A 24818-nucleotide genomic window follows, 5' to 3' on the forward strand; every position below is an offset into this window, starting at 1 on the left:
GATTAATTGTAAAAACTGCAGTATATTGTTACTTTCATTGGCTCAGAGTACAAAACCATTGCCCTGTAGGACTGTACAAGCAGTTCGACATTTCAGACTATGCAGCTGATTCAATTCTCACGTTTGCAAAATTCAGGCGTAAATACAGTCCTCCTCAGACTGAGACTAAATAGTAGTAGCTGTATAGCAGAGTCAGCATAGGACACTGTGGGTAATCACGTCTGGAAAAGAAATACTCAGAAGATATATCTTGTATGTTCCTAAAACACTCTGAAGAAGTCTCCTGCTTCTGCTAGGCAACAGCTGCAGAACAGCTGTAATAACAGCTTCCATGCATGCACATACACTGGGAGATTGTGAGGGGATACATGGAAATCAGAAAGTTGGAGATTACATCCACAGAATCTCAGGAAAAAGGATCAGTAAGACTGTTAAAATAATAATTAGAAAAAGGGAAAGTTCCTGTTCCTGATAGCCTGCTCTATAATTCATATGATTCCTACATGATATATTATACTAATAATTTTCAGTGATAAAATTAGGAGCAATGCATGCTGAATGTAGACAAAACGTAAAAATGGTAAATTAAGGGTCAGTTAAAGTAGCAGTCACATATTGATACTCCTCATTCCATCATAGACAGCATCAGGGTCCTAGGAAAGATAAGCCTTGATCCAGATCATCAAGTACACCCAAGCCAGGCTAGCACCTTGGTTCTACACATCCTCAGTCTCGTGCCCAGCCTTCTTCATTGTGTTTGAGACCCACAGTTTTTTTCACTAAGGTATCACTCTCTTTATTACTTTTTCTTTTTTGCTGGTCTGCATGAGCCACTGATAGCATCTGAGGCCACGTCTTCCCTAAACCTTCCACATTACTTAACTAGTGTTGGTTATCATTATGACTAATTGTTAATTCTTGCAAGGATGTTGATCTATTAATTTTCAACTGTGCTTCACTTTTTCTGATCTATTAACACCTAACCATTACAAAACTACAAGTGTAGTCCAGAGATTTTAGGTGGGCATTCTGTATGACAATATTCTACACTTCTGCTCAATTTTCCTGCACATACCAGAGTCATGTCATGTCTTAGAGCTGTGCAGATGTTTCCAAAGTCTCACTTACCTGAGCAGGTGTTTTGGGTAGGCCTTGTATAAAGACAGATACACATCGTTTTAAAACTATTGTCACAGCCTTCTGTAGATAACTCACTTTCATACTTCTGGTATAACATCCTCTTTGATTATTTTGCTATCCCAGCAGTCATGAGAATTAATGATTATTTAGAGGGGTGATGAACTGGTAGTTGGCATCCAATGATAGAGTCAGTTTGACAGGACTGAGAAAGACAAGATGGAATCTGATTCAAACTGCAGACACTCAATCGAGATTGAATGCTGCGCCTGTGACATGAGATAAGTGTGAAGGTAAGTCTGGAGAGCAATTAAAGCATAAATCCACTTTAAAAGTGTCTCCAGAGCTGAATAGACTGCTAGTCTGATATAACAAAGTGTCGGAGAACACAAGCACCAGATGGAATAGCACATGTATCTAACGCAAGCATCATTTCAGTATTCTTAATTCTTGTTCTTTCAAAGTGTGAAACATTTCTATACTGATTCTAACAAAAAACTTGGAACACACATTTATTATCTATCTACACCATCTAAAGCAGCAGAGTTTCAGCCTAGTATTATACCTAAGCAAAAGCATTTGTCTATGCCTCCTTAGGGAGCAACTCCTTTCTTCCTATGAAACCTGGCATTTAGAATCATCCATCATTTGTATATTGCACTCTTTTGCTCTAGATTGAGAAATAGCTTCCGTCAGAAATCCAGAAAATATGCCTGTTCCCTATAGCCTCAAAATACTCTGAAGAATTTTGCCGACCAGATACTTTTCTTTGACAGTTTATTCTTGTAAACCATATCTGACCAGGAACCATCATTGCTATGTTTAAACACAGATCTCATTGACAAATATGTGAGAGCTTTTCCTCAAATTGGTCATAACGTAATTGACAACATATAAGCATTATGGTAAAATGGAAGATTTTTTTAATATTTTAATTTTTTAATATTTGGTCTGGGATCTATTCTTGTCAAGGACATTCTAAAGCTTCAAATGCACAAGATGGATGTATTGTCTGATATATTACAAACAGGAATACATAGAAAAAGTGACTAAAATGGGGAAAGAAAACAGCTCATAGTCATTTGACATCTCTAATCACATTCTTCTTTTTTTTACTCTGCATATTCTCATAAACCTGAAGATGTCTGAGGAAGAAATTGCAGAATCTTATCAACAGTTATCCACTTGCTTATAATGGAATATTGCATTTGTTGACATTAGAAGCAGTAATAATAATTGAACTGTGAACTGGTGAGACAAGAAATACTATCTTAATGAAGTGTATAAGTGATACTCCAAAAATTTTATAACTAATATTAGTGGAAAATGCTTTAAGGCATTAGCTAAGAAAAATCCAATTTAGCACATGATGAAAAGCTAGTCAAAAGCTAATCAGCTATGCTGAATTGAGAAAATTTGTATATTGTAAAAAAAAAATCCAAGGAGTACCAAATTTCAAAGGTTTCACAGCTGAAGAACATGCTTCAGACAAGAGATGTGACAATAAATGTATTCTGCTTTTTACACAAGGCAATATCAGGTGCTTTCAGCAATTCAGAAAACAAATTGGATGTACAGTGACAGTGCTACAGTAGCACGATCCATTGAATGGTAGTGTTTAACAAGGAGAAATTTAAGAAATGTCATGATGCTTGGCTTTTTCATCCATGAATTTGTCTAAATGCCTTCTGAACCTACAGAAGTCTTAACAACTTAAACACCCTGTGAAGTGTTTCAGTGACTGTCTCCTGTCTGAAAGGGTGATCATACTGTTTATTTTATTAATCCATCACCTAAAAGATTTGTTCCTTCTGTGTGATAAAATAAAAGAGGACAGTAATGTTGGAGGTGTTGATGCCACAGAACTGACTGCCAAGGGACAGCTTAAAGCAACCTCTGAAATCTCATGCTTTGGGTGAATGTGATTTATACAACACCCTTACTTTCCTCTTAACACACATATTAGTTGGAACTTGGAAAGTAAGTTTGAGAACAGGAATGGAGGGATTTCACATGAATGAGTAGGAAGTTTGCAAAACTTGTGCTAGCTGTCTGCTCAAGATATTCCTCAAATCAGGTTAATTTTGAAAGATAATATCAGGCAGAAACGGGCTTTTCAGGAAATGACTAAGAAAGAATGACAAAGTAGCCTGCAAAGTGTGATTAACTCCTGATGTCCTCAAATACTAATAGAAAGATACATTCAATTTATTGGAATAAGAAAAATTAAAAAATATATATATAAAAAATTAAGATTATTTTTATACAGTGATATTCACTGGATGTCCAGAAGAGTCTGGGTACCTAGCATTTGTTATATTTCAGCACTGATGTGAACAGCATGTGATATTACCCTGTATAAATAGTTGTTACTGTGATAGAGAAGCTCAGTAGCTTGAAGTTTTGTGATTTACAAAATCACTGTATCTTCCTTTGTTGCAAATGTTGAAATTAAGGTGATGAAATGCACAAACTTAATAGGGTGAATATCTCAAAACACTGTGGTAAAAATGTTATATTATTTTCAACGCAAAATGTTGAAATGAAGAGAGAATATAGCAACAATTCTGTCTTCAGAAAAAAAAGGGGAAATTATGATGTAAAAATAAACATTTGGGAGGGATAGTGTCAAGAGTTATCAGACTATGAATCACATACTTGTACTGGTTAACAGCAGTTGCTGAAACACAATTAAATGAATTATGAAGGTACAGTTTAGTTTGATTCACTTTTTGTCTTCAGCAAATATGAATAAATCTGTTTTAATATCACTCACCTGGCTGTAAACTAGCTTCTTGTTTCCATTTATTTTTTTCAGTGATTAAGGTAATTGCCAGTCTAAGTAGTGTTAACGAATGTTATTAAACAGCCTTTCATCATTAGGGGTTATTCTACTAGGTAATAAATCTATTTAAAAGACAAAACAGGAAGGACGTTGAAAGTACATACTGTATACACATGCCTATATATGCATATATATATATATATATATATATATATATGCATATGTTGTTCTTTGTAGAGATGTGATAGGAGGGAGGGAAAGTGGGAAGAAGATGGGAAGATGGGAATGTAGGGAGGAAGGGAGAAAAAGAAATGAGATTCCTATTTTTCAAACAAGAAAAAAGAGAAGGAATATAATTACAGATTTGACATACCTACTTCAGAACTCAGAAAATATGCAGGGAAAGAATTCTGCCCTTAGAAGGTATTGAGAAACAGATGATGAATATCCAGAACAAAGGAGCTAGATGTAGAAGAGTTACAGAAAGTACTTAAGAAAATTAAAAAAAAGAAAAACAATCAAACAAAAAAACTGACTTAGAGTTGTTTAGCTCCAGAAAAAGCAAGATTTGTTAATTATCAAGGTAAATTGTTCCTGGTGTTTGTATAGTTTCTTATTTTAGCAGTGCCAAAGCAATTGGATGATAGTGCAGTGAATGACATCAATCTGGGTTTATCTTGGTAGTTTAAGCAGATGAAATGTTTTTACTGAGACCAATTCCCATATCTGATTTTTTGATACAATATTACTTTGTAAAAGTAGGAGCAAATCTTTTCTGGAATGGTCGTGAGACAAAAAATGATGAAAATTCATCAGATTTCTCTGTCATATGTACTCAGCTTTGTAAATTACAAAAACATCCACTTTCAAAACATTTTATAGTGCTATTAAAATAAATATAAGTAAGTAAGTAAGCAAGAAAATAAACAAACAAACAAACAAATAAATAAATAAATAAATAAATGTTTTTGTGTTAACTGATTATTCCTGGTTGTTTTTTGACAGCATTCCATCCTCCATGCATGCTGTATAAATTTGCTTCTCAATTGGGATCAGCCACAAACAAACTGAATTTCACTGAGCACTTTTCACGCATATAATACTTCACCAAAGTTAAAAACTCAAATGCCATTTAAAATGAACATCTTAAATACTGAAAAAATTGAAATGTATTCATAGGCAACATACAAAAAGAACTTTTAAGAGACTGAAAATCCGTGGGATAGTATTTTTTTTTCCTAAGGCTCATTTGCAAGCAGGGTACTCATCATGAAACATAACCTTTGATTGTAATAATGAGGAATAGCTGAGAGTCAGATCTGGAGATCTTTTCTGTAGTCAATAGAATATCTGACTGAATTCATTTGTAGAGGGTACAAAATAATACTAAATTTGAAGGAGCAACAGAATCAACTACCACACATATATTTTCAGAAAAAAAAAAAAAGATAGATAGATAGATAGATAGATAGATAATATAAGCCTGAGAATTCACCAGTTAGTGGAGTTTACAGTCCTTTTTTTACTAGAATTTTCATTGAATATTCTGAGAAGGTGAGCCAAGCACCAATCAAAAATTTATTTCAACCAAAATTTGTTCAGATTATTCAAACAATAGTTGTATTGAAATTCAGTGTGCTTAACACTTGCATTAGCACACTTATTAGAATATACTGTTAAAAATGGTCTATTCAATTGAAGAGAGTTATAAAATCATTGGCAATAGTTGCCAGAGTTGCTAAGTTTATGACTATGATCAACCATTTCAAAGAATATCAAAGATTAATAACAAACCAGAAGGGTTTATTCAGACAGGAATATCATAGTTAGATAATTGTAATAGGAAGTAATCACGTAAGGCATCAGGTCTACCAGCAGTGATGAGGCAGCATTTTATGAACACAGTTATCATTTAGCTATTTTCCTTGCGAAACTGAAGAGATCACCAGACATGCTCGAAGTCATGTAAAGACAATCTAATTGTATTGAAATCAGATAATCAAATCTGGATTCCATTCAAATGCAGTTCAGTTCTGAAGCACTCATGTTCTCACAAAATATGCAGAACGAATGCAAGTGGAATGCATACTCTCATAGTTCAGTGTACATTGCTGTATAAATTTACTTTTCTTGTCTAAATTCAACTGTCCAATGGTTTGGAAAGAGCTGCAGTAGACTTTGTATTGTCATCAGTCATTGAGGATTCACACTTAATAAGGATGAGCGTTAACTACTGTAATATTTTTATGGATGGCACTGATACCATTTCTTTTAACATTCTTTTTAGGAATTTCAGCAAATAAACAGTTGTTTTCCCTTATTCAGTATGTGATTAGCCTTTATCAGAGTATTCAGTAGATGAATAATATGCAGCAAATTATAATGAACTTAAGTGTCTTCAATCTAGTTTGAAAACCAAGCAGTAGAAGCAGATGATCAACATTCTCTGTCCCTTACCAATACATCCTTGAGATTTTCACCTTGATGATGTCTACACATCATCCACAGGCATGTATGCATATCTACCCCAAAAAGGGTCACAAAAATGTGTAGCCAAGTTCAGATTCCTGAGATAAACTGTCTTAAAACATTTAGATTTGTGTGTGTAGGACACTCTGGCTCACAAAACTGAAAAAGCTGAAGTACTGTTTCCATTGAATAAACTGAGTGTCACATTTCAGGGTTAGTCAAATCCCTGTTGATAGGTACTTGGTGGAAGCCATTCTTTTCACCTCTTCATTATTTTAAAAATAAGTTTAAAAAAAAGCAGTGTCTTTCCCATAACTGAAAAAAGTCTACTTTGAATTGGAATTTCTCTTATTTGGTTTGAAGGAAAGATAATTTTGTATCTAGTGGCTAAAATGGCATATGATAGCATTTTTGATGTCCTAGAGAACATTATGTTGATCCTAGCTGCTTCTCTGGAAGGACACAGGTTTCCTGCAGGCTGTGCAATACATCTGGTCTTGCAGAGAACTGCAGTCTGTTTTTAGTAGTGTCAAAATATTTTGCTTTTAATTTTCAGTGAGGAGAGTAGAACATTATATGCTGGAAATACTGTCTTTATAGTTAGAGTTTGTATTCTCTTAACCAACTAAACATATTGTTGACTTCTCTGGAATCCTTGAGAGATATAAAGAATCAAAGGAGCTCATTAGTTTTGAATAGCATATTTAAATCTCTCCAACCTCATAGTGATAGATGAGACACAGTCTTGCTACACACCAGGTAAATCACTGTCAAGTTGTATATACATTCCAACCAACCTCACTTTTTTCAGAACATATTGCTCCTAAAGATGAATGCAGTTAGAGTATTTGTTTATTGAGAAAAGTCTGTATGGATATTAAAATCCCTCACAGCAGTTCACCAGCAGTGAATATCTGGTACCTATGCCATGAGGGAATCTGGAAGATAATCTATACAGCACAACATTTGATTTTGCTTTTTTAGAAAAGTTACTTCTTTCCTTTTCTAATAGTTAGTTCAGTAGCCTGAAATGTCATTAATTAGTATGAATACATTATGCTATTTTCACATATGTTTATGAAATAACTAAGCACCCTTCTGAAGCACAAGAATGTGTTATAAGCTTATCAGTTAAATAACAGTGTAGCAACTTTAAGCATATACCACACATTGCTTTCATTATTCACAAAAGCATTCATAATTAATTTTGCAACAATATGTAATTCCAGTAACATGTAATCCATAAATTTGGAAGAGTTGAATTGACACTGCAACCGTTATCAACCAGCTCCAGTTTTTACTACTTTCTTTAATGATAATAGAGCTTCCTGTTGAAATATTTTAAGGCCAAAAGCTAAAGTGCCTGTTCAGATAAGGATATGGGTATTCAGGAGCTAAAAACCTGTTTCCCTCAAGCTTTTGAAGCCTTTAATTAAACACTTATATTTCAAATAAAAATAAGCTAAATGTGCAAACTATAGAAAGCACTTACCAAACTGCTCAAAGAGAATAAAAGTGTTCAAAACTTGGCTTCTCAATGCCATTATCTGGCTTTCTATTTTTCTTTCTCCTTCTTCCTCAAACCAAGGTACCAATGTTTCCACAGGCAACTAAATATCCTCCTTACTGTCAAGTGAGTTATTAGTGAGAATGAATGTCTACACTTATGTGTTCCTATGGTTCAAAATACACAAGATTTACTATTGTATAGAATGGCTGGAAAAGCTAAGGGAATAATATCATGGGAAGTATTAATGTTCATTTATTGTATTTATTTAAAAATATTACTTTTTGTATTATTTCATGCCTTTATCTGATCTTCTCCTTGGCACCTTCTGCCTTTTATGTCTATCTAGATTTTTTTATATTTCGGTCAAAAAAAAAAAAAAAAGAGAGAGAAGCAGGGACCACATGTTTGTTACTGGCAAACACTTCTGTCGCATACACCTCAAGCATAAGAGTCAGCCTGGCCAGATGGCACAGTTTTTAAAGGTGCTGAGCTTAAAGTTATTTTCCATTGACTTCAAAGAGACCTCCAGATATTTTGTATACTTAATACATTTAGGTCAAGAGCTACACTAATAGCTTGAGAGTAAAAGTTTCCATATTTACAGCAATCAAAGAAATCATACAGCAAATATACAAGTCTCTCTTATCCAGATAGCTGAGAATGATTTTAAGACAATCAATGTACATGGATTTTCACAGTGTAATGTAATTAATGAACCTGGAATCTATACAGTGTTGAGAGAGCAAGGAAATACACACCAGGGTAAAAAATGTGCAGTTATGTATCATTATGCTAACTGTAACAGCAATCTGGAGAAGAAAATGTCATTTTAATATAGCATTCAGTGAGCATGCAGTTTCATCATAGCCTATAAAACATTTTTTTCTACCTCAAATTCTACGAATTTTGGCACTAGAAGAGGCATTAACTTCAACCTCAAGCTGTCAGAATCTGGGTTTTTTGTTGTTGTTGTTGTTGTTGTTGTTGTTTTAATCAAATCATTTCCTTCTGTGGTATGTCACAAGGGACAACACTGGAAACATACCGGTCCAAGTCTGTTTTAACTTACACCCTTTTCAACCTCATTAACTTCAGTGGTATTGGCCAGGGTTGTGAGTTGACTAGGAATTTGGCTCATGGAAAAAACTCTCTTTCCAACATATTTTTGTGCGTATGTGTGTGTGTGTGATTTTTTATTTGCCTTATGCATACTGCAGCATTTTTTTACCTATGAAAAGTTTAAAAGATGCAATTTGATTAAGAACATAAAATGACAAAATTCATATCATTCAGACAATAGAATATGCATGTTTCTAAAAATGAGGCAGCACTCTCAATTAAAAATGTCTCTATCCAATTACGCTACATTACACAGCCCATGTGCTTGGCCTAATACACAGTTGAAAACATACCTAAACTAACAGGATTGAATTGTAGTGGTTAATAGTTCATACTCTACCAGAAGATGATGTAAGAGACTATTATTTTATACCATTGCCTCAAAGTTTGCTGATGAACATGTCCGAACATGTCCAAGCTAGTCCTGGGCAAGGGTTGTGAAATCCTTTGTCTAAGGGACAAGCAGATGGGCATGTCCTGGGGCAACGAAAGAGATAAGCTGCAGCTCAGTGGCCCCTGGACACTCTTTTGTGTGGTACTCATCTCCGTGGGGAGATAGCCATCACGGGAGAAGCTTGCCTGGCACTCTAGCATGGGATTTGCCACATAGGCAAGAGAAATGGAGGATAAAAGAGGGATCGACCACCATGAGAGGGGTTGGTGTTCTTCCATTGGAAACCTCATGAGCTGATCCCTGCTGCTGAACTCCCTCCTGAGCCTGCTGCCTGAGACATGCTGCTTTCTCCTGGACCTCGCCGCTCCTTCAAGGTGTTCTACCATCTGAACCCTCACGAGCTGATCACTGTTCGCTGCTTCTCCGGTGCTGGCTGACGCTGTTCCTGGACTTTCCCTATGCTGCTTCTCCTGTGCTGACCCGGTGCTGCTTCTCCAGGACAGCTGCTTGCTGCTCAGGGCTGCCTGTTGCTGCTGCTGTTCTCCCCGCCTCTGCCACCCCTGCTCTTCTGCCTCGAACCATCAGAGCTGCTTGCAACCGGACCAGCCCTAGGATCCTGGCTGGTGACTTTCCCTGTGTTGTGCAAACCCTTGCTTATTTCCTATCCTTCCTATTACTCTCTGTATCTCCCATTCATTCATTGTCACTCTCTTCCCCTGCTCCTCTGTGTGTTTCCCCCTGCTGAACACAGATCTTCATAAACTGATCCAATTTGAGCTTCCAACGGGCTGCAGCTCTTCAAGAATTGCTTCAAAGTGATTCTCTACCATTCAGAAGCAGACTGCTCCAGTGTGGGTCTCTCATGGATTGAATGAAGTTTCTACCAGAAAACTTGATCCCCAGCACCGACCCCTGAGGAACACCAAGTTCCTAAGTGCAAGCCTTCAACTGGACTCTGCACTGCTGATCACAACCCTCTGAGCTCTGCCAGTCAGCCAGTTCTCAACCCACCTCACCATCCACTCACCTATTCCACACTTCCTCAATTTTGTTATAAGGATGCTGTGAGACAAAGTGTCAAATGCCCTGCTGAAATCAAGGTAGACTACATCCACTACATTCCCCCCATCCACTTAGCCTGTAATGACATCATAGAAGGCCACCAGGTTGGTTGCGCATGACCTTCCCTGGTGAACCCATGCTGACTATTCCTAATAGCTCTCCTTTCTTCCAACTGCCTGGAGACAGCATCCAGAACAAACTATTCCATCGCCTTTCTAGGGATGGAGGTGAGGCTGACTCACCTGCAGTTCCCCAGATCCTCCTTCTTGCCTCTTTTTGAAGACCCAAGTGACATTGGCCATTCCAGTCTTTAGGCACATCTCCCATTCTCCAAGACCTCCCAGAGTTGATAGAGAGCAGTTCAGCAATCACCTCTGCCAACTCCCTGAGCAACTTTTAGCCTTACTGTGTAGCATATAAGAATTGCACAGGGAAATTTCATGAACATCATTTAGAACTCAAGAGTATCTAAAAATCCATTAATATAGGTATTAATCTGTAGTGTGACCCTAGGAAAGCCTTTCGTGATTGCATACCTGAGGTGAAATTCCAAGATTCAGAATTGTTTTCCATTTCTCGTCTCTAGAATGTAACTGAGCTTCAGACCAAAGCTGATAAAATAACTATTTGCAAATTGCAGGGAACAATGTCTCGTCGGGTTTGTGCAGTCATTTTGTTTTTAAATTACTAACACTCTAAGAGACCAACAAATGTTCTTAACATTTGCAAAGAGGCACTTTTTTAATGTAGTGTGGCAGTGTCAGCTCACGGTTTTATCTTCTACTCCTCAGAGATGAATGTACCATAAATAGTGTAAATAGAGTCCCTTCACCTCTCCCTGAAAATTTATCCAAGTTTACAGTCATATTGTGCTCTTTACTCAGCATATTCCTCTGGCTTTAACTGTAGTTTTACTGTCTCCAGTATTCTAAAAGTTGTGAGAATTTCATTAATAACATATCTTCATAACAAATACCTCTACAAATAATTTTATGTTACCACTGGAATAGGCAGAAGGCTACTAGCGTAAATAATCGAAACTGAGACTAACTGAAAAAAATATTTCAGACTTATATTTTAGGACTGTTTTAGTTATCTCATTACTCAGGATCCAGGTCCTTCAACATTAATTTCTGTGTCACACAATTGCAGGCACTAAGTATTTCCTTTGGAAGCTACTCAAATGCCCCATAATCTTGCTCATAATTGCATCAGTTTGTAAACATTTCATAGAACCATAGAATCAAAGAATCATAGAATGGCCTGGGCTGGAAGGAAGTTTATAGATTGCCTAGTTCCAGCACTTCTGCAGTGGGCAGAGAAGTCAGACACTTAGCCAGGCACTAGATCACATTGCCCACGGTGCCATGCAACTTGACCTTTAATATCTCTGGGAATGGGATATCCACAGCTTCTCTGGGCAGCTTGTTCCAGTGCCTTACCACCCTGTGAATAAAAAGTACTCTTCTAATCTAATCTAAATCTCACCTCTTTAACTTAAAATCATTCCCCCTATTCCATCATTAACATACTATGTAAAAGTCACTCTCCTTATTAGAAGCTCTCTTTAAAAATTGGAAGGCTAAAATGAGGCCTTCCCACAGCCTTCTGGATTCTTTCTTCCAGGCAGACCAGCCTCTACAACCTTCCTTTAGAGGGAGGTACTACAGCCCTCTGATCACCTTCATAGCCTCTTCTGGACCTGCTTCAATATCTTTTCAGTCATCGAAGTGTGTGAACATGTTTTAAAGAATACAGAAATTAAAATAAATCTTGAATTTCCTACTGTATTAAATTTAACTAACATAAAAACTTTATCTTCTAAAATTAGAAAATTCTGAGGTAGCTGAACTTCTATTATGAGCAGTAGATTAATAACAACTATTGCTGGAGTATAGTTTGTTACTGTTATGGCTTTTTGGCTTGTGTATGAGATACTCTGCCTAAAATGTTGCCTGAGCAGGAGATTCAGTGGTGCAATTTTTTATATAAGCTATGCATCATTTTTTCTAAAGTATAGCATCAGTATGAAGAAGTTTGATCTATACCTTTTTCCAGGAAATGATCAAATAAGAAAATAGAACTGGAACAGAAGTACTGGTAATTTTGCTACTGCTCAATACTGTGGAAGGCAATCAATTATAGCTCACATTTGACAGATTTTCTACAACAGTGTTGGATTTCCCAGTGATCTTCAATTTCTACTCCATCAGAAGTCATTTGTCAGCAAGTCCTTCATGGCAATGAATCAAAGAAGCAACCTCATGACAATTGAAGACATACTAGGTTTGAGATTCAACTTGTCCAGGCTGAGAAAGGCAATTCAGATAAATCCATTTATAGGGAAAAACTTGGTCTGGTGTAACAAGCTCACAGGAAGTCCCATAGTTTGTTTAAACCACACTTGAATTAATTTTACTACGCATTCTCCATGCAGCTGGCATGTAGTCATCCCAGCTGTGGTCAAAAGCAAAGTGCAAAGAAGTTGGAAATCCACAGAAAACAAAAGTAAATAAGATGAAAAAGTCAGACTCTGTTAGATAAAGAAATGACTTCTTTGCTTTTCCATAGTTTCTCCACAGCCATTTCTAGGTAGCCATGTTCATTAAGGAATCTGGCTCAGACCGACAATGCTTTATTCACAGTTTAAAGTATACATTTAATAATGCAGTAGGTGAGCTAAAGAGTACAGAATACAACTAGGGCATGGCAAATATGTCTACTGCCATTTCGTAAAATGTATGCAAAAGATCATTGTGTGAAGAAAAAAGAAGTAAAAAAAAAGTATGTTTTTTTCAAAAATTACAGCATGGACAGTATGGATTAATCTAAAGAAACAGTAAGTAACAAATTCAATTGGACAACGTTTTGTTAAACACGTTGAAGCTCCAGAAATTAGTTTCAAGAAGATTTGGGGTAATTCCTCGAAGAAACAATGAATACGAAACCAGAAAAAGGCCAGGATGCTATAATAATCTATTATTATCTTAATGAAAAAATATAAACTACTTTAAATCAGAGAAGATAACCTATATATGACCTGCAAAGTCCAAATAAACTGTGGAATTTCCTCTGAGTTATTTCACTCCACAAGACCTTGAGAGCAACCCAGACATACCTTGATGTAGATTTGATGTGAACATAGGTAAGGCTAGTTAAACTTTAGTTGTACCTTTTAACCACAAATATTCTATCATCTTGATCTAAATAGGTTAAAAAACATGTTTATTGACTCTTTTGATTTCAAGCTTTTACTTCACACAGTTTGACTGTGAAATACAGGATTCATCTCAGCCTCTCACCTTCAGTGTTTTCTGATGCAATAAATTCTATTTACTCTAAAGAAAACTAAATTAACTTTAGCAACAGTACCACTAAGATTCTTATCTTATTCTGTCTCCAGAGGTTATCAAATAATACTCCAAGTATTATGTAACAAAAAATGCAGTACTGAGACCTATCTGAAAACACTGATATCAAAATATAACCTTACACTTGGCAGAAGGAAAAGTGTATGCTTGTCCCTAGTAATGCATTTTACACTGTCAGTTATTTGTGCAAATTCAGAACAACTTAAGAAACACAGCTCTTCATCTGGCTGCAATGAGCAGATGTACTCTGCCTGACCAGGTGTGAATCTGGGCTCCTGAGAGCTCTGCTGAGGCACCTGTTTAAACACAAACATTGTCTGGGGAAGGTGTCATGAAGTCAGAACTGGAGATGTACCCTACCAGCTCCTTTCTTTATCCCCACACAGCAGCTTCCCAGACACAAGACACAGCTGCTCCTTTTTCCTTTTGTAGGTTGAAGCTAGATGCATTCCCATGGAGTCAAGTAAGGGAATTAAAAGATTTACTTGTGGCAGCTCAGCTTCTCCTCTTTTCTCTGCAATGCACGTACCTGTCAGGGACATACCTCATGTTGGCTCCCTGGTTTCCAGGGACAGATTGGGATGTCTGCTAAAACAGACAAGATAAATATAACCTGATATTAACTCCTGAGTGTTGGGTTGTATACCTATTTTCACTGACAGGTAAATAAATCATGCAATTCAGAGTGCAAGTACCCTGCATCTCTGCTGTAGAGGGCCTACTCAGGGATGCAGAAGCCACCTTGGACTCAAAACTTATAACAAACTTCTAACATACCTTAAATTCCACTCATTCTATTGTTCTTCTTTCCAATATTACCACCTGAAAAACAGGATTAGCAATGACATGCTTATTCTAATAATCCACGGACTTTATCAGGAAGGTGGAGTTTTGTAAGTTAGCATTTTCTTAAATTGAAATAAGCACAGAATCCAGATACCCCTGTTCCTGGGCACCTCGCTAAAGATGTTGTAAACGTCTGAAAAGCAACTGCCTGCTCCTGCAGAATACTTATCATACCTTAAATTACTATTTACACATATGTAAACTGTTTGTTAATAACTGAGATGTCAGTGCATGAGGTTTCTGTCTTTCATAGAACATATCTGCTACAGCTGCATTATGAACAACTCTTAGGCAAAATACTTTCTAAGAAATACTGCACTATGAATAAGTGTCTGCATTTCACAGACTGATTGTATTGTGCTATGTATAACACAAAGTGCTCTGTGCTTGCTTCAAAAAGGAAAGAACTACAAAAAAAATCCTCAGAACTCAGAGCATCATATGAACAATCCAGAAAATGTTATGACAATGCAAAATTGATTTTATCTTTAATTGAATCTTATAGTCTGAATCACTGTATCTTGTCCTTAAAAAGCACATTGTCTGCTCCAGTACTAAATGATCCAGGAGAACACAAACCAGGCTGTTACAAGAAAGATGCTCATGGGGTCTTCAATTTGTTGTTGTTGTTTTTGCTATTAATTCAAAAAGCAAAGATTGAATTTTCAAGAAATACACATTAAAAAAAAAAAACCTAATCTAATTACAAATACTAAAAACTTAATTTTAAATCACCTGAAACATGAACTAGAGCCACATTAAGTAAAATAAATAGCTACAATAATTATTTTGAAATTTATTTTCAACAAGACACAGTCTGTTGAAGTTACTACTGTCTAATACACTGTAATCACGTGTTACTATAAACTTAAGACAGCAGTATTTACAGAATTACAGTGCTTCCTTTTTCTTTCAATTAGAAGATCTGAAATCAATCTGTGTCTCTTTTTCAGCCAAGTTATATGTCAGTATCTACACTGCTGAGTATTAAGCATAGACCTTACTTTGTAACAGAATCCAGCTCCATCATAAAACACTCAGAGAGTGTCCTCATACTCTAGTTGCAATTTATAAGTTAATTAGTATAAATGCAATTTAAGTATAACTGACTACATACAATTTGAGCATTTTTTATTAGAGTGCCATTTATCAAAAATTCTGAGTATGAGCATAGCTTAACAACCACATAGAAAACATGTTATATATTTTATTAAACACACAGCACTGAATGAAATTTTACCATCATAGAAATAACAATAACAGTAGGAAAGAATGATATAAATATTTCATACATGCAAATTATGATTACTTCATGATTTAAATAAAAAATCAGGGTATAGATAAACACTAGTACATCATGTATGTTTATTACAGCCTTTCATGAGGGCTTAAATATCTAAAAATATAACTACCTCTAAAAGTTTTTAATTTAGAACAACATTTCAAAGTTCAAAATGGATTAGGCATTGTTAAAAAGTGGTTAATTTCAATCCAACACGGAAGTTCAGGAATGATCTTCAAAATTACGATTGGACTTCAAAAAATAGTTCAGGTCTATAAATTTGATGCCCCTAAACTTGAAGGTCATTCTGCTTTATCACTGTTTTTCCAAGAAAACCTCTTTCTTGGTTCTGGACAATGATGCCAGGACTTTCTAGGGCCTTGATAGTTAATGTGTCATTTATCTCCTGCCCTAATTCCCATAGCAATTAACTCTGTCTTTAATAAGATATGCTGGAACTGCTCCTGACTGTTTTTCTCTCTCTTTCACACAGACGACTGTATTCTACAAAGGTATGTGAGATTTCCACTGAGGAAATCTGAGATGAAAGCCAAAGTGAAAGAGCTGTGCAGAGCACATCTGGGGAATGCAATCAGCCTGAACATGCTGCACTCATCCATATGAACATGCACTCCACAGGTGCATAGGCAACAACAGCAAGGCAGGTCAGCTATGTCCTGATTGCTTTGGAGGCTGTGATGAGGAGGCCTATCCCTCTTTGTGATGACCAACCAGCCCACCCTGAAGATGAGACATTTTGTCAAGAATCCTCAGTTAACTGCATAACACTGATCTTGCAGGTTACAGGCAAGGCACTGACAGTGGCTGTCTTCACATTATCACAGATGTCTCCTCAGTCTTCCTGAATTTATGGAAGCCCAGTTGGAACTTTTATTTTCACTCAGCTGAAATACAAAAATTCTGGAGCACTTCATCCTCATTCCTTGTGGAGAAAAAACTTCCATCTACTCTTAAAAAGCAATTGCTTACTACATGCTCACCACACATAGGGTTTTATTTTTACAGTTAGAATAATATCTCATCAATCTCTGTAAGCATCTTTTCATCTATTCCTACTTCCTCTAATCTTACTCTAATGAAAATAAATGAGGTATAACCTTCTCTTTATATCGCTCTGCATCTTCCCCAAAGCAAAACCAGAGAGCCTAAGTTTCTCTAATTCAAAATAGACTTTCATGTTTCTAACATTTGAATGTCCCTAGATTGAGCCCATGCAGCCTCACAAACAATGTGTATGTATAAACACTTTCCCACACAAAGTGAGAGCTTCTTTCTGAACTAGAGGCTGTTCGGTAAAATTAATCACAGCTCTCCTTTTGTGAACATAGGCTAAATAATATTCAAATAATAGCTATTCTCATGGAGTAATATGTGGAAACTTGTCCACATAATATTCTTTTTCTCCATATGTTATAGCATTTAATTTTGCAAGACTGCATTCAAGTCTTTTTTAAACCACAGGGCCATTTCAGGTACTGCAATTGCCAAAATAGCTGAAGTAACTGTAAAGGGCTGCAGTAGAATTTCAAGTGTTTATTGCCAAATGGAAAGAATTTTGTGGTAACTTTACATACAGCACTCAGATGTTATTTAAAAGTCCTCTTCCTTCTTAGCAGCATCCCATAAGCAGTTCATAACAAATTCACAACAGATGTGAAAAACTCCTGTGGGTTTTTAAGGCCTTAGCTAGAATTGCAAAACTAGTTCTGGGTTCTCTCAGTAAATAAACAAATAAGTGATATATATCTACTGTGGATAATGTACAGACATATTATTAATATTTGTATATTTATGCACACGCACACATATATATATGATAATGAAAGTTTAAATAAAAAGGTGAAGAAAGAAAAGGAAAGGCTAGTATTTCTCTCATCCGAGAACTGAAAATCAACAATAACTCTAGGAACTAAGAGAAAATTTTAAGTAGCAAACATTATATAGCACTGAAAGATACTGTACATTCTCCAGCATTGGATGTCTCCTGGAGTCACTGAACAAAAAAATCCAAGGAATAAAATATAGAATACAGATCTCCCTTGGAGCAGGAGAATAGAACAGATCCCTGTCTTTAAAATGATTTTATGGCAAAACTGTTAAAGAAAAATCTTCAACCAGTTAGTTGGAAGGTCTTCTTTTAATTACTCTGTTATAACTCTTAAGATATTACGTGTTCCATTTATCTATTTCTTTGCCAAAGAAAGGAATGTGGTCTCATCCTCCAGAGTCCAATGAATGTGTAAGTGTAAACTGCATGATTATACTAGTTGCTGTGCTTTTTCTTTAAAGGATATATCTGCAATACAAGGAGTGCAGTTACTCCAAGCTTCTACAGAATGCTTTTATGTTAGCTCCAGTACAATCACATAGAATCAGTTTCAACAGAAACCATTTTTGTTGCATAAGTGTAACCAGCAAGTCCTTTTTTTGTGGGTTTTTTTTTGGGTTTTTTTGTTGGTTTTTTTTGTTTTTTTTTTTGTTTTTTTTTTTTGTAATGTACCACAGGAAAAAAAAATCACAGAGAGAATCTGTAAAGTACGGTAAATTTATCCTTTGCAGAAAGGTCTGACTTATTGCCAAGATGTTATACTAACAAAAATCCAAGTGCAACCTTAAGAAATTGAAGAGACTTTTTTGTTTTTAATTTGATATCTAAATTTTTTGAATGTGTATTTATGATTTTGTGTACACTGAAATATTTCAGAATCTCTCTGCTTATTTCCTTCATCTGAAAAATCTTAAAAAAAAAAAAAGAAAAAAAAAAGAATTTAGTACATGACCTCATTTATTATAATCACAGAATCATAATCAGTCCTTCAAAGGATGTGTTGTCCTTTTGGAATTCTGTAACCATAGAGTTTAAATTATTGCATACATAGAAGAAAGCCATCAAGATTTTTTATTTTTTTTTTAATCAAATGATTTTTCTTTACCATCGGAACAGGAAACTGTGCTGAATGCAAGGAAGACACTCAAACTACTAGAAACAAACACCAATTCCACCTAGAAGTGTTCTTATTTATGTTTTCAAGTCTTACAGTTCTCTGGCTAGTTTATTTCCCTGTAGATGTTTCTAATTTCATGACCACAGTCTTGGATTACTTCATAAAAGTAGTTTTTTAGAGCAAAACTATCTTAGGACTGTGTTGTGGCTTTGTGGCTTTGATGCCAGTATTCCACATCAGAGCATCACGCAGCAGTGAAGGAGTTACTGCTGTGGGAGCAGCAGAAGGGCAGAGCTCCGCACCGGATGCCAGGCGGGCGCTCTGCCTGGGCACATTCCTCTGGGCTGCGAGGAGCTTCAGCACATGTGCTTCCCCTGCAATTCCTCCTTAATGTAAGCTCACAGCTTTTGGTTTGGAAACTGTTTTCTCTCTCAATTGTTCAATTTTATTAGATTTAGTAAAGTTACCGTTCCTTCTCAGATCGTGCCGTTGTTTTTTTGAAGACCCCTCTACTCCCGCTGTTTCCCCCTCCCCCAGGAGCGCGCGGCTCTGCTCGGGTGGCCGCTTGACCACTGTGTGGGAACTGCTGGAACACGACCTGAACCACAGATTAGTCACCAGAGGTGAGCAGCAAGTCAGCCATGGGGACACAGGTGATGGTGATATACCTGTGTGATTGGAAGGGGTGGAGCCTGGCTCCACCTCTCCCAAACCCCATTTAAGGGCTGACCACCACCAGGGAAGGATCTCTTCTCAGAGATCCCTCTCACGTGGAGTCCCCTGTGAGCCTTGACATCCTGAAGGTGAGCCATCCTCTCTTTTGTATTATTTGTATCCTATCTATATAGAACTACTTAAAATATACCATCATCTATATTATTTTGTTGTGAAGTACAATCCTTGGGAGTTATTTACCCCACACTTGGCGAGCCAGCCAGCTCTAGTGGTAATAATTCATACTTACTAAATATGTCCTTTATTTGGAATATGCTTAAATGGGCCAGGGGGGAGAACATTACCCCCCTAGACAAGACAATCCCTGGTCTAATTCCAGGGTTCATGGGGTCACCCTACTATGGGTTGGCATCCATTATTGAGAAATGGGGACCCATGCGGGTTCCAGGGACTGCCTCTTCCTCCCCATCTTATTTGACTGACTACTTTCTAGGATTAGATAAGGACATACTCATTACCAAGGAGCGGCGGCTAGCTGCCTCTGCAGTAGCCTGGCCTCTAGTAATGGCCATACTTAAATTAGATACTGCAAATGTTAACATGAAAACTGAAAAACATTTATTAAGAGAGTGTATTGAGAAACTTGAGCAACAGCTGGGTACATTAACAACCAAAAAGCCTGGCCTAAATGTCCCCACAAGACAAATACGGAGTATATCGGTAGAGGACATCCAAAAATCAGAGGAGGCAGACTTAGATATGGCAGGTAAAAAGATCACTAAGGCAGATCTCGAAACTCCATCTATGATGGACCCATTCGAGATTCGGCCTATTATAACTCAAAAAATAAAGAAGGTACAAGATAGATCAGCAGGGGTGCTTCCTGACCAATGGCCCCCTTATGAAACCTGCCTCCATGTGACCGCTCGTCCATACACAGCTAATGAATTGATGGACCTAGTACAACAGTTCCGTCAAAAACCAAGAAAGCATACCATCATGGCTCCTAAGGTTATGGGATGCAGGAGCTGAAAGTGTTTTAGCGAATGGGACACAAATGTCAAAATTAGCCTCCATAACAATAAACCCAGCCTTGAGACAAAGGTTATATGCAGTCGTCCACTACAATGATGAAAACCATTCTATTATAGATTGGTTGATGGCAGCATGCCGCCTAACATGGCCTAACAAAACCGATGTTCCCCTCAACATTGGTTTGTGGTCCTCTATGGAGGACCTCCAGACATACATCAGAGAATTAGGTATGAGGAAGGCTATGTACACAGACGCTTTTGAAAGCCCCAATACAGAGAAATTTACAGCAGGCATGAGAGATCTGATACTGCAGCAGGCCCCCCCACACCTATATGGGATGCTAGTTTCCATACTAAATCCGTTGGTAGCATCAGAGGCCATCATACAGCAGGCAGCCCAGTTAGTGGCAGACTTAGGGGAGACGGAGCGCATAAGAACCAGGCGCAATGCTCGTGTATTGGAAGACGCTGAGGCCTTCCCTATTAAAACTAAAAAGCCTGCTCCACGGATACCCCGATCAGGCCCCATACAGGTATCCCGGAAGACTATGTTTAATGACCTCATACGGACTGGGGTTGCGTTTACCAAAATTGATGGGCAACCCAACCATGTTTTGTTACAGCTGTGGAAACAGCTTAAAAATGATCAAAATTTTCAGAGTGCTCCCAGAAAATCAGGAGTACGAATTATACAAGAAACACTGACAACAACCTGGAATCTGGCCGACTTTATAATACTGAACAGAAGAAAAAAACATCAGCAGGTGTTGTGGGCTACAGTGCCTGAGCCACCTGTGGCAAAAGATTTGGATCTGGCAAAGTTCATGGATTAACGAAAAACACTGGTCCCCATAGGGCCTCCAGATGTGACTTGTGGCCCTATGTAGAATTAACAATATTCTGGTCTAGGACAAATGTGCAGAAGGTGATGGCTCTAGTGGATACCGGTGCAGAAACGTCAATTATATATGGAGACCCAACAAAATTTAAGGGTAATAGAGTGATGATTGGTGGGTTTGGGGGACAGATTATTCCAGTCACCCAAACATGGTTGAAACTGGGGGTTGGGCGTCTCCTGCCCCGGGAGTATAAGGTGTCGATTACCCCAATTCCAGAATACATCCTGGGCATAGACATTCTATGGGGTCTGGCTCTCGAGACGACTGTGGGAGAGTTCAGACTACGGCAGAGGTACATTAGTATCCGGGCAATGTGGACAATATTGAGGGGCCATGCGAAACATGAGCCCATTTGTTTGCCGAAACCACGACGGATTACTAATGTAAGACAGTATAGATTACCAGGGGGGCAAGAAGAAATATCAAAGACGGTGCAGGAATTAGAGAAAGTAGGTATTATAAGACCTGCACACAGCCCATATAATTCCCCCATATGGCCAGTACGGAAGTCGGATGGAACATGGAGAATGACAGTGGATTATAGGGAACTAAATAAGGTCACGCTGCCCATCCATGCGGCCATACCCAATATTGCCTCCTTAATGGACACTCTTAGTAGGGAAATTAAAACCTACCATTGTGTCCTGGATTTAGCAAATGCATTTTTTAGCATACCTATTGCTAAAGAATCACAAGATCAATTTGCATTTACGTGGGGAGGCAGGCAGTGGACCTTTCAGGTCTTGCCACAGGGGTACGTGCACTCACCAACATACTGTCATAATTTGGTGGCACGTGACCTGGCTGATGGGAGAAAACCGAACAATGTGAAACTATACCACTATATTGATGACCTCCTGTTAACATCCGACTCACTGGAAGCAGAAGGGAAGGCAGCAGTTTCATTAACTGCCTACCTAAGTGAAAGAAGATGGGCTATCAATCCTCAAAAAGTGCAAGGTCCAGGACTGTCCGTAAAATTTCTAGGGGTAGTCTGGTCAGGAAAAACCAAAGTGTTACCTAATGCCATCGTAGATAAGGTTCAGGCATTTCCAGTCCCTACAACACCAAAGCAGCTGCAGGAAGTCCTAGATATATTGGGATATTGGCGTTCCTTTATACGTCATTTGGCGCAGCTGCTGAGACCTTTATATAGACTTACCAAAAAGGGCCAATTATGGGATTGGGAGGGAACAGAACAGGATGCTTTCCAACAGGTGAAACAGGAGATTAAACAAGCCCAGGCACTGGGTATATTTGATCCTATCCTCCCAGCTGAGCTAGATGTTCACGTAACTCAAGATGGCTATGGCTGGGGCCTGTGGCAACGTCAGAGTTCTGTTCGGACCCCCATTGGACTTTGGTCTCAAGTGTGGCATGGAGCAGAGGAAAGATATAGTATGATTGAAAAACAGTTATTGGCTGCCTATTCCGCATTACAAGCGGTAGAGCCAATAACCCAAACGGCCAAAGTTATAGTCAAGACTACATTGCCAATCCAGGGGTGGGTCAGAGATCTGCCCCACCTTCCTAAGACAAAGGTGGCCCAGGCACAGTGGGTGGCACGATGGGTTGCCTATCTCAGTCAGAGGAGTAGTCTGTCTTCCTCACCGTTGAAAGAAGAGCTGCAGAAGATTCTTGGCCCAGTAACGTATCATAGTGATGCACCGAAACAAACTTTGGTTGCTCCACCACGGAAGAGTCCCATCCAGGAAGGAAAATATCCTGTCCCTGAAGATGCCTGGTACACGGATGGGTCCAGCAAGGGCAACCCAAGTAAGTGGAGAGCAGTAGCATACCATCCTGCCACAGACACAATATGGTTCAAAGAGGGGGATGGTCAAAGCAGCCAGTGGGCAGAGCTGCGGGTGGTGTGGATGGTTATAACCAAAGAACCTGGTGATGGTATCCTGAATATTTGCACAGATAGTTGGGCTGTGTACTGGGGGCTCACTCTTCGGATTGCGCAGTGGGCCACCCAGGATTGGACTATCTACTCCTGACCGATCTGGGGCAAAGATATATGGTTAGACATATGGAATGCAATCAAAGACAGAACTGTACGTGTCTACCATGTTTCTGGTCATCAACCCCTACAGTCACCAGGAAATGATGAAGCCGACACACTGGTCTGAGTTAGATGGGTTGAGAACTCACCATCTGAGAATATCGCTTACTGGCTACATCAAAAGCTGCGGCATGCTGGGCAGAAGACCATGTGGGCAGCCGCTAAAGCGTGGGGACTGCCTGTACAACTATCAGTCATCGCTCAAGCATGCTGGAACTGTGACGCCTGCTCTAAGATAAGACCGAGGTCGTTGCCTGAAACTACAGCCCATCTTGCTAGAGGACACAGTCCTCTACAGAGGTGGCAGGTTAATTATATTGGGCCCCTCCCTCGGTCTGAGGGGGTGAGATATGCCCTAACCTGTGTCGACACCATGAGTGGACTAATGCAGGCCTATCCAGTACCAAAAGCCAACCAGGCATACACTATAAAGGCACTCACAAGGCTGATGGCTGCCTATGGGACACCGCAAGTCATCGAGAGCAACCAAGGAAGTCATTTTATGGGTGCAGTGATACAATGCTGTGCAGAAGAAAATAATATTGAGTGGCAATTCCACCTGCCATATAATCCAACGGGGGCAGGCCTTATCGAGTGTTACAATGGTATTCTCAAGGCTGCCCTGAAGACAGACTCTCAGTCCCTGCAGGGGTGGACAAAGAGACTCCACGAGACCCTGAGGGACCTGAATGAAAGACCTAGAGACGGCAGACCCAGTGCCTTGGAAATGTTACAGACAACATGGGCCTCCATGTTAGGATCCAAATTACGGGCACCGATAATGAAGTGAGACCTCAGATTGACCATGAGAACAATCTTCTGCTCCCTGCCCCTGAGGACCTAAAACCAGGTACCAATAAAATAAAATGACCCTGGAAGGTGCAGGTAGGACCATGATGGTGTGGCCTACTTGCACCTTGGGTAGGGGGAGATTATTGGAGGTGGGGGGTTCAGTAGCCTCTCCGGTAATTGGTACATGGCCTACTGAAATAATGGTTAACTCTCCAGCCTTTATTGCTAAGGGGTCCCCTATCATGTTTCTGTGGCAGATCAGGACACCCCCTTTGGTGCCTGATATAGTCGTACAGCCACAGACATCGGGTCAAAGAGTTTGGTACAGGCGGCCAGGGCATACCCCTGCACAAGCTGAAGTGGTAACCCAAGACAGGAATACGGCCTGTATCTTACCCTGGAGAGTGGA

Source organism: Cyrtonyx montezumae, unplaced genomic scaffold, assembly GCF_038088225.1.
Source record: "Cyrtonyx montezumae isolate F1298 unplaced genomic scaffold, pur_monq_1.0 scaffold_30, whole genome shotgun sequence".
NCBI lineage: Eukaryota > Metazoa > Chordata > Aves > Galliformes > Odontophoridae > Cyrtonyx > Cyrtonyx montezumae.